General features: G+C 50.4%; 1 long non-coding RNA gene across 1 annotated transcript; it reads left to right on the top strand.

The window, feature by feature from the left end:
* Positions 1 to 6,709: 6,709 nt before the first annotated feature.
* LOC131828089 (uncharacterized) lies at positions 6,710 to 10,848 on the top strand. Its single transcript, XR_009352228.1, has 2 exons — positions 6,710 to 6,979; positions 10,402 to 10,848. It is a non-coding gene; the product is annotated as an uncharacterized LOC131828089 (long non-coding RNA).
* The last annotated feature ends 500 nt before the right edge of the window (positions 10,849 to 11,348 follow it).

Here is an 11,348-nt window from a genome sequence, read left to right as displayed (position 1 = left end):
TCCCAGATGTTTCCAGGTGGTGCTCATGCTGTGAATGGACCTCACTGGGCCTCACTTTGGGGAGCAAGGGAGTAGGGGTCCATGTGAAGGGTAGGGGGTGCCAATCCTTTAGAGTTCCCATAGAGCCCTGAAGCAGCAAGGGGGTTTGGAGTAGATCTCTGAAGGTCACTTGGCTCTGTGGCATTTTTAGTGGCTGAGTTCACTCTCTGACTGCTGCTGGTGACTATGGTGACAACAAGATGAAGTCTCCCAGGGGCTGGAGAGGGACACAGCTTGTCCATCATAATGGAGCCCTGCAGAAATCACGTGACAGCTGGCTGTCCCTCTGTCTGGCTCATGAGCCAGCCCCTCCCCTCTGTTCCTCATCAGGAGGGCAGTGGTGGGCTTTTTGAATATCCACTGGCTGGAGGCATCACTCTGCAGCCTGAAGTGCCCCCAAATGACCCTGGGATTTTCCAAGGCTGGAGACACTTCCGAAACATAGGGGAAGTTAGGAGCTGTGTCTGGTATCCTGCCCCCCACCTTAACGCCCAAGGATGTGGGTTATCATATGGCTTCTGCCCTTAGAAGTTCAAGGTGTCACCTGAAGGCCCCCAAAAGGCTAGATTTCCCAGGGCTGCATGAAGAGAGCAGGACCTAGTGCCCTAAGACCCTGAAGGTGAATGGGGCAGGGACTGGCCTTCCCATGGCTGTCACTGGGAGCTGTGATTTCCTTCTTTCCTCTTGGTCTTTGTCTCTGCTTCCCTCCCTGCATCACCTATACCTACTTGAGGCTGTGCTTTTGTCCCAGTTTGCAACCCAGATCAGTGGGAGGAGCCCTTTTGGAAGTTGGAGTTCTGGGTCCCAATTGTCCATGTGATTTTCCTTTCTCTGTGGCTCAGTTTCCCCAGCTGTAATTATAAGTGGACAGTGAAGTTTCTCTGAGCTCTTCCAGCTCTGGCCATCTTGGGTCCACGGTGGTGGGTAGGGACCTGAGAGTGCTCCCAGTCTGCAGTCTGGGTTCCCTCTGTTCCCTGTCCTGTCCACACAGCTCCATCCCTCCTCACGCATGTCTGGCCCTGCAGCTTGGGCCAGTCGAGGGGTGAAGTGAGAGTGGGGGCTGAAATCCCACCTACCCTGAGTCATGTACCCCAGCTCAGGGCCCATCCTCCCATATGGAGCACCGACAGTCTCCAAAGTGACTTTGGCTTGACTGCCACCATCTCAGATTGGAATGTGATGTGAGTTCCTTGAGCACATGGGCCAGCCTCGATCACAAAGGCATCCCCAGCACCTCATCAGCCCAGTACTCCATGGGGCTCAGAAAAGGTCTAGGCATGAATGAAAGAATAGTGCCACATCAGCCATGGAGTCAAGTTACTGCCATTCCTGCCACATGGCCCAGCCAGAAGAGATCAGCCAAGCAATGGGGATGGGGGGGTCCCAGAACACAGGTGAGAGTGGGTTCCCTAGAGGTCTCAGGGCATCCTATCAAGGCTCATGGAAGAAAGGCACAGTTGACACCAGGGGACCCATGGACAGCTCCAAGGCACAAAGGCCCCTAAGGTCACAGAGCCAGCCCTCAGGGACTGTTAGCTGAGAGCAGCATTGGAGTCACTGGGACCACCAAGGCTGTAGGGTGGCGCAACAGCTGTCCTAGAGGCTGTCCCGGCAGGCAGCCATAGGCCTGTGGCTGGGCTGGGTCAAAGCCCTAAGGGAAGGCCAACAAAAAACGCCACTCCCCTTGTCACCACTCAAACAACATCCACGGGAGCATGTCTGGGACTCTACCCTCCACACCCTCCTCATTCCTGACCCCCTTACTTTCTGACTCTTCTGTGCCCTAGGCCTGGGGCCCCATGGCTTACTCACTGAGGATACAGTAATTGGTGGGGAGCCTGCCTCTAGTGCTCTAACCATGGGCTGGTGCTCCCCATTGGATGCTGGTTCAGGCAGTGGGCTTTTTGCAGGGCAAACTGCTACTGAGCAACAGTCATTATTACCCAGGCCTGAGGTGTTTCCTCAATCACATCTGTGACCTGGATCCATCAAGCCCCACCCAGATCCTCCTCAACACACATGAAAGGGGAGGCCAAGACCCCAGGCACCCTGGGAACTGGATGAGCATCTCCCCCAGCCAAGGGGTGTCATCACAGAGGAGAGTCTGATGCCCTGTTATGAAAGGGGCCTTCGGGACCTCCAGTGTGTCATGGGCTGTGACTGGTGCCTGAGGCAGCTTCCAAAACTACACAGTGCCCACCCATCAGCCCACCACCTCCCCCCGGGCCTTTGAGTCACTGGGCAATAGTGAGCAACTGAGTTTGGCCAGTGGGGCCTGGTGAGGATCAGGAAGCACCAAGAGGTTGTCCCAGAAAGATGATTTTTTTTTTTAAAGATTTTATTTATTTATTTGACAGAGATAGAACACAAGTAGGCAGAGAGAGAGGAGGAGGAGGAAGCAGGCTCCCCACCAAGCAGAGAGCCCGAAGTAGAACTCCATCCCAGGACCCTGAGATTGTGACCTGAGCCGAAGGCAGAGGCTTAACCCACTGAGCCACCCAGGCACCGCAGAAAGGTGATTTTTGACCTTCCTCTGGAGAAGAACCGAAGCAGGTAGACAGTGATCCCAGCTTTGAGGAGTCATGAGTAGAGGAGTCATGAGTAGAGGAGTCATGAGTAGAGGGTGCTGAAACTGTTTTCCAGGAGAGCCTTGGCCCACCTAAACCAAAACTGGAAAAACACGGGCTCTGTCTATGGACTGGGCCCCAACGCAAGCTCCCTGACCACTGAGTGCCCATGGCACATGGCTTGTCCTCTGTACCCCAACATCATTGTCTAGAAAATGGGATGAAGACATACTCTTTCTAGGGTTGTCAGGAGACTGAAAAATTATGCCTGTGAAGCCCCTGGCAGGGGACCAGCACAGAGTAGATGCTCATGAATGGAAACGTCACGGTAACAACCAGTTCAGTGATGCTGAGGATTCACTGTTGCAGGATTCAACTGTCCTTAAAACATATTGTGACTAATTCTACAAAGTAACGTTGATGGTGATCTTGACCACTTGTTGAGTCATGTACATAATGGTCCCAAACAGGCTTTATCCGGAAAGGAAGGAACTTTGCCTGTTGAATGCCTACTGCATGCCAGGCACAGCCACCCTTTAAAGAGGATGGGACATGCCAAGTGCCAACCCTGAAGCCCTGCTAGGCTTGCACAAGATGGTCGCAGAAAGTTACGGACACACCAGGATTTCTCAGACAGAAGCACAGAGCAAGAGCTCACACCATAGATGAAAACAATGGGGACTCAGACCCCCAGGCTGCCTGATGGCAAAGCTCATGATCTTTCAAAGTGCTTCACTAAGTGCTCAACATTGCTGGGGCTGGCACCTTCCATCATCTCCTTAGGACCTGCTCATGTGCCGCATTACAGAGCAGCCATCCTGACTCCCCAGGCCCCTGAGCTGCATCCTTATAGCCCAATGCCACAGAGACTGCACACAGTGAAAATCCTGGGAGACACTGATGGGAGTGATTTGTTCTGGACACATCTCTTCCAGGTCTGACTGGGGAGGAACTTGGCAATAGAGCTGTGACCAGGGCCTCACGGAAGGAAGAAAAACACGTGGTGTATTCATGGCCATCCCCCTTTCTGTAACCACAGCATCATCACTGATTTCCAAGGGCTTTTCCAAGGAGTACAGACATGGTGTCAGAATCCTTCTCTGTACAGGGCTTTTGGAAGGAGTTGGCAGAGAGATGAAGATGCTTCCACCCCTGCCTCTGGTGTGGGACACAGGCAGTCTCTGGAGAAATGGGAGGAGGTAAAGTTGAGGAGTCATGTGGAATCACATGAGAAAGGAAAGGCAGCACAGAAGTGGGAGAAAGGTGGGCCAGCCCTCACTTGGGGACCAGCATCTAATAGGGACCAAGATTCCCCCCAACTGAGTCTTCAAGAAACAAGAGGCAGTAAACCCAATAGCAAGCAAAAAGGGAAAAGACCAAGGTCTTCTGTACTTGAAGAAATGCAATCAGCTCTCTTCTCTTCTTATCTTTTCTTTTGAGAGAGAGACGTGGGTGGGGGTGGGGGGCAGAGAGAGAATCTTAAGCAGGCTCCACGCCCAATGTGGAACCTGATGCAGGGCTGGATCTCACCATGCTTAGATCATGACCTGAGCCACGATCAAGAGTTGGACGCTTAAAAGACTGAGCCATTCTTCCATTTCTTTCTTTTTTTTTTTTTTTTTTTTTTTTTTTTTTTTTATTTATTTTTTTATTTTTTATTTTTTATTTTTTATAAACATATATTTTTTATATACATATATTTTTATCCCCAGGTCTGTGAATCACCAGGTTTACACACTTCACAGCACTCACCAAATCACATACCCTCCCCAATGTCCATAATCCCACCCCCTTCTCCCCAACCCCCTCCCCCCGGCAACCCTCAGTTTGTTTTGTGAGATTAAGAGTCACTTATGGTTTGTCTCCCTCCCAATCCCATCTTGTTTCATTTATTCTTCTACCCACTTAAGCCTCCATGTTGCATCTTCCATTTCTTAACGACCAAAGAGGCAGTGTTTTTTTAAGAACTGAGAAAAGCCAGTGCTGCTGAAGTTAGTTACACTCCTGTATTTGGCTGGCGGGTGTCCTTCCCTTAGGAGTTTGACCATGTGTATCAAGAAGCTTAAAGAAGTTCCCGTCTTATAACCAGTAGTTCATGCAGGGATTATGAAATACAGGACAAGCTTTTTATACAAAGATGTTTACTATAGCATCACCTCTAAGAGTGAAACACAGGAAGCCACCTAAATGCCTAAATGTCTTATAAGAGAAATTGAGTTAAAAAAATTAAGAAACATGGGGGGTAGGAGAGGTAAAAATGAAACAAGATGGGATAGGGAGGGAGACAAACTATAAGTGACTCTTAATCTCACAAAACAAACTGAGGGTTGCTGGGGGGAGGGGGATGGGATTATGGACATTGGGGAGGGTATGTGCTATGGTGAGTGCTGTGAAGTGTGTAAACCTGGCGATTCACAGACCTGTACTCCTGGGGATAAAAATACATATATGTTTATAAAAAATAATAATAAATTTAAAAATTAAAAAAAATTTAAGAAACATTCTTTAGCTTGACTATCCGCCAGCCATTCAAATGATGCTTACAATGGATTTCCAACTACTGTATACAGTTAGAATGACTGTTCCAAGACTCACCTTTAGACACAAGAATGCCCCGAGGAAGAATGCCCTCTCTGAAGATCAAGGAAGCCCAGGAGGGCCCCTGACAGACTCCCCCTTGCTATTGGAGCCTGCACATGGGTGCACGCCCTTGTCCTTTGAAGATAGGTAGGTGGCAGGCATCTGAGGTTTACCACGACGGCATGGCCTCCCACCCCACATGGCAAATCTTGTTACAGTGTGAATCAGGAAAAGCAACTCCAAGCATTGTCTCTAATAGGAGCTCTCTGTTTTCTCTGCACTCTTATAAATCTATTATTTCAACACGAAAAGTTGACATCTCGAACATTCTCCCAGGCTAAGCCTTCAGTAACTCAGGGCAAAAGGCAGAGACTTTACTGATGATGACAACCTCTTGGTGCTTTTTTCCCTCATCATTTCTCCTATGTTTCGTTGATAAAGAAGAATCAAATGCAATCATGATATTGTAAGACCCTTGTGGGCAGTATTCAGTCCATACCAAAGCTAGAGTTACAGAATCTCAAGGAACACATTAAAAATTTTTTAAGTGTTTTTCTAGCGAAAGTGGTCTATCCATCATGATCGCTCACTGACGTGCTGCCCAGGAAACCCGTACACCCATGCACTCTCAGAGCTTGTTGAGAGCACAGGTTTCTCCTTAAACCAATTCTTCAGGAGCCTCGTAGGGACGCTCTCAATAAATGTTTGCTGAAAAATGAATCAGAGGCTTAAACAGGGGAAAACACCAGCAGATTGCCAGGTGTGTGTGGGTGGTAGGTAAAGGGTCCCCTACCCCCATTTTTCTGTACTTCCTATATTTTCTCTAATAGGGGCACCTTATTTTCAAGATGAAAACATCAGGATTTTACCGTTTTAAAACCTTCAATAATTTCAGAAGTCATTGCAGAGGGAAGAGAGAGCCTGTCCCCCACGCTGACAGATAAACACTTTCTTTTCTGGAAAGGTCTGATGACAGAGAGATCCATAAGAGACTGGCTTCTTCCACCGCTCATTTTGATCTTGGTGAGCCGGACATCGTAAATAGAAGTGCCATGCTTTGCAGCCCAGACGACAGGCCCTGTGCTGAATTCTTTTGTTCTTTTTCTGGGTATGAGGGAGGCGTTAGACTGAGCCACACATGCGGGCTGGAGAGGAAAGAATACCAGCCTCAAAGTCAGCAGAGCTAAACTCCTGGCACCCACCACCCCCACCCCCGCCGCTGCCTGGGGCAGGCGTGGAGGCTCTCTGATCCTCCCAATCTTCTTCAAAGCAGGATCCTGGCAGAGGTGGTGACGGAATGAGGGGGCCTTCCTTAGTTAATGGGGCTCAGCAAAGATCAGCTCTGGAACAGCCCTGTATTTGTGACCCAACTGCCCTGGGGAGGCTGCTGACCACTGCCTGAACCAGCTGTCAGCATAGGGCCGGTGGGCGGGAGTGGTTGGCTCAGTAGTCAGGACCCCTGATGCTTGGGCCCCCACCACCGACCACCGCACGCCCTGCCTGGTGCCGAGAGGGACCGCCCCACAGTGAGCACTGATAAAGCAGCTGAGGCAAGCCTGAGATTCGGCACTCTCTCTCCACCAGCAATCAGGAGTCAGAGCAGTCACTAACCCAGCAAACAGGGCAGGAGCCACGAGATGACGCATGCGTGCGGCACTCCATCTAGAACAACGATGATATCTGTGAAGTGTCCTCCCCACGGATCTGGGAGGCAGAGGGGATCCCCAGCCACATTTTGAAGAGAGGGGTCTGAGGTGGACAGGCGCGGGAAGACGCTGCCCAAGGCCACACAGGTAAGCAGCAGCCAGATTGCGAATTGAGAGAAATGAAGTAAAGAACCTGGGCTCTGGTGCCCGACCTCACGCCCTGGTCTCTCCTTGTAGGGTCACTGCTTGTTTCTCTCTGTTGCTGCTGACATACCTGCTCCCACCTAAGGTGAGGCTCACTGTCACCACAAGGTCTGCCCCAGCTGGGAGCAGAGAGTCTGTGAGCTGGCCCTTTAAGCCCCCAGGGATGGGGAGCCTTCCCTATGGTGTAATCCCTTCCCAGAGCGGACAGCATTACTGCTGCAGTAAGGAATGTCTTCTGGGGAGATTTAGTGGCTGCTGATAGACATGTGGGCTTCATTTACCCGCACTGCTCCATTAAGCCCAAGGCAGGCCATGCGAGTAGGCAGACTAGGTGAAGAACTAGAGAAAACAGGGGCACACTGGAGGCTGGGTAGCGAGGGGGCAAGAAACTTACATTTGGAGAGTGTTTCTCTGTGCTCAGTGGAGACCCAAAGCAACGCTCTCAGGTTACATACACATTTCACAGAAGAGGTAACTGAGCCTCAGGGAGGTTAGTTACCTTGACCAAGGGACTAGTCAAAAAGATCCGAGGAAATCTTTGCTAACCATAGGGAACGTCCTCCTGGAACCATCACATCCTTCTTGAGCCTCCAGGAACAAGCCTTAGGGGCTCCAGGTTACTGTCCCAGCCCTGCCAGCCTGCTTGTCATCAAAATCCAGACCCTCTTCATGGGGCTATTGGCTCTGTAAACTCCCTGTGTCTAACTGGGGAGAGACCCCCTTCATCAACCTGGCCAGGGGCCTTCAACCTGCCAACCCAACCCCGGGCCCCCCGCAGGGTCTCTCACAGAGTCTCCTGCAGGGTGTCCCGCAAAAATGGCGGACCATCTGTGTGCCTCCCCACCTCCTCATCTTTACCTCTCTGAGCCCCCTGCCCACTCTCCTGGTCCCACCTGGGCACTGTGTGCTCACAAAGCCATTCCTGACTCTGCAGCTCTCCGAGTTCGTTCTTTTTCTGCTGTCTTAAAGCCCCAGCAGCTGCCCACAGGGGCAAGCTTGGCAATTGGCTCCACGTACTTTTCCCTTTCCCCCTGGGCTCCCTCACCTGGCCAGCTCATCAGCAGGTATTCGGGAAGAGAACCCTCCAGGGTGCCTTGAGAAATCAGATAGGAGTCATGGGCTCTTGCTTTCCTCCTTTGCACCTGCCCAAGGCACCCAGCTTGGTCCTCAACAACTGGAGGAGGTTGTTGGACATGGGGACACAGCAGCCTGGAGGGGAGCACGGGCAGATCAACCCGTGGAGCCCAGGGGTGGGGGAGATAGCTGCCTCATATGCCCAAATGCAAGGGGAGTGGCTGACCTAGCTCCTTCAAGCATTGGGAGGCAAAGGGTCAGTGCTTCCCACCACTCTGTGCTCCCAGGGCAGGAGTGAGAGAGTTGGGTTACAACCCGCTATGATGTATCCCTGGGAGTTTCTTGAGTACAGACTGTCCCCAGCTAATCACAGTGCAGGGAAAGTTGTTAGTGTTGGGGGTCCAAGCAATGACTGCTGAAGGCAGCGGTTCTGGAGGGAATCCCTCGAACGGTGCTTTGAAGGGAGGCTAGCTGCACACACGCATGTGGGTTCTGGCAGGAGCTGAAAACAGGGGCCCCCTGCTTAAAAGGCAGGAAATAGTGTCACCAGAGACACTAACATGCAAAATTCCTTCCTTCTGTGGTTTCTCTCCCTTTCAACTTGTCAGGATGATTGCCTGCTATCTAATGTCATTTTAAGTAAATAAAAATTTAAAATCATTTGCATACATCATACTGTTCACCTTTATACCGTGCAGTGCCAGTTTTGCATGTAAATATAAGAACAGGAGCTCTCAGGCAGAATCACCAAATCACACAGACTGTATTTCATTACAGGATCTGTATGGGTATCTCGTTCTTACCAGGACAGTGGCCACGCAGCATGCCACTGACTCAACTGTTTTTACTTCTTTTTTTTTTTTTTTAAGACTTTATTTATTTATTTGAGGGAGAGAGCAAGCATGGGGGAGTGGGGCAGAGGCAGAGAGAGAAGCAGTCTTGCGCTGATCAGGGAGCCTGACATGGGGCTTGATCCCAAGACTCTGGGATCATGATCTCAGCCAAAGGCAGACGCCCAACCAACTGAGCCACCCAGGCGTCCCTACTTCATTTCTTATTATGCACTTATTCTACCAATGCACTCTACCTTCTGCTCCTGCTGAGAATGGTAAGCCGGGAAGGAAAAGGAACCATGGGCTGCTTTATCTTTCCCTTTCCCTTGGGAATCACTGCCAGCATCAGTGGTTGGATGTTACAGGAGAGGAACAGAATGAGAAGGCAGGTGATTGGGCTCCACAGCTGTTCCTGATTCTTAGAACGCCAGGACCGTCTTTCTGTCTTGGAAGCAAGTTCAGTTTCAAGTGGAAAGCGTGCCCTTTTGGGACCATCAGTGCCCATCATACACGTATCTTGTGCTTGTGCCGAGAGTTGCTGAGCTTTCATAAATTGAGCCATGGGATCCTGTGCTCACAGGGCATCACACAATACTGTAGTACACGCGTCCATGTTGTGCCTCTCTCCTCGGCTCATGAACATGTTCCATTGTCCCATTGGCCTTCAAGTATAAAACACAAGTTCAAAGATAAGATAATTAAGATTTTCAAGATGGTGACAGTAGCATGTGAAATCCAGCATGGAGCCCCTCTGTAAGGGAACTCTTGTATGAGCACACAGCTCGGATGTCCCAAGGCAGGCCCCACGTGCAGGACAGGCAGTGTTTGCACAGGCAGAGCGATGGACAGAGGGCATCCTGGGTGGCAAGAGGGGCTTCACTGCCGAAGAAAAGGTGGGAATTCTCCTGGCAGAGTTAGGGGAAAGAAGAGCAGGTCTGGTTGGAGGTGGGATTTCACGCTGGCTGGTGAGCTGTGAGAAGCTGGCAGGATGGGTCAGGAGGGAGGCTGACATCTTGGAAACTTCACTAGCGTTAGCACTGGGCCCCTTGAGCAGGGATGGCATTACTCATGAACTATTCCTAGGTCTCAAGTCGGGATTCCTCTGCCTCTAGTGTGTTCCCTCACTTTGACCTCCCTCAGGGCTTTTCACACTTGGCTGTGATTCTCTGTTCCACAGGAGCCAATCCTACTTGACCCCAAGCTCTTCAAAAAGGAGGGAGAAGTTACACTGAATTCCAGAACATACTTTTAGTGCCTGACATTAGAACTTAAATTAAAAAAAAAAAAAAAAAGAATTGTGCAAGGAAGCAAGAAGACCTCATTTGTTGGGAAATGTGTACTTAAGAATATCTAATCCATGTAAATGAGTCCTTCACAGAATAAAATTTCATCTTTACAATAGTCCAATCTTCCAATTTTCTGTGATTTTTTTAAAGATTCTATTTATTTATTTGACAGAGAGAGAGAAGACTAGCAGGGGGAGCAGCAGAAGGAGAGGGAGAAGCAGGCTCCCCGCTGACCAGCAAGCTGGACTTGGGACTCCAGGATCACAACCTGAGCAGAAAGCAGATGCTTAACCAACTGAGCTACCCAGACACCCCTCAGTTTTCCATTATTTTTGATAGACTTTCCCTTTAGCAGACAAAAGGGAATCATATCTGGTTGGAAGAGTGACTGTGAACCTACTGTGGAGTGGTCAGGTCTTCCTGCTTTATGGATAACATCACCTTGAAAGTTCTAGGTGATCACATTGGATGAGACCTGGAGAGGACGCAGACAGACAGCCTTCATCAGATTGAATGTTGGCTTAGGTCTGTATACCACCAAGCACTTGGCTAAAGATGTGAAGTGTCCCTGATTTGGTTTTTGAAATTACGGTACAGAATAAACATTTAAATTCTTGGATTTTCCCTGAACTTCCCTCCAGATGTTTGGTGTGGTATAGATACCACAGTAAATAAATGTGTTTAAAAGTCCAGTAAATGAGGCAAGAGGGTGTCGATGTGTGTGTCATTTTTGCAGGGCCTCCCTGGGACGGAGACCCAGCCGTGACCACCAGAAGGTTTCTTGCCCCTTTAGCCCCCGGGGTGGTGGGGGTGGGGAACTCTGCGGGAAGGCGCTGGAACAGCAAGGTGCTTTAAGGCGGCATGGTGGAGCGAGGAATGTACTGGTGAGGCCGACACCCGCCGGAGCTGTCAGAATTCACACTGCCGGAAATGCAGGCATGAGCTGAGAGGGGGGCGAGGAGGGTGTGCGTGCGTGCGTGGGAATGTGTAGAAAGACACTGCCTGGCCTTGTTGGCGGCAGCGGCCCTGCTGGGCGGCGGTGTGTGGGGTGGGGGGGGCAGTCAGGGCTGGGCTCTGGAATCCACTTGTCATTCCTGACTCCAGATGTCCGCTCTGGGG

This window comes from Mustela lutreola, chromosome 3 (assembly GCF_030435805.1).
Source record: "Mustela lutreola isolate mMusLut2 chromosome 3, mMusLut2.pri, whole genome shotgun sequence".
Lineage (NCBI taxonomy): Eukaryota > Metazoa > Chordata > Mammalia > Carnivora > Mustelidae > Mustela > Mustela lutreola.
This window is presented reverse-complemented; position numbering and strand designations above follow the sequence as displayed.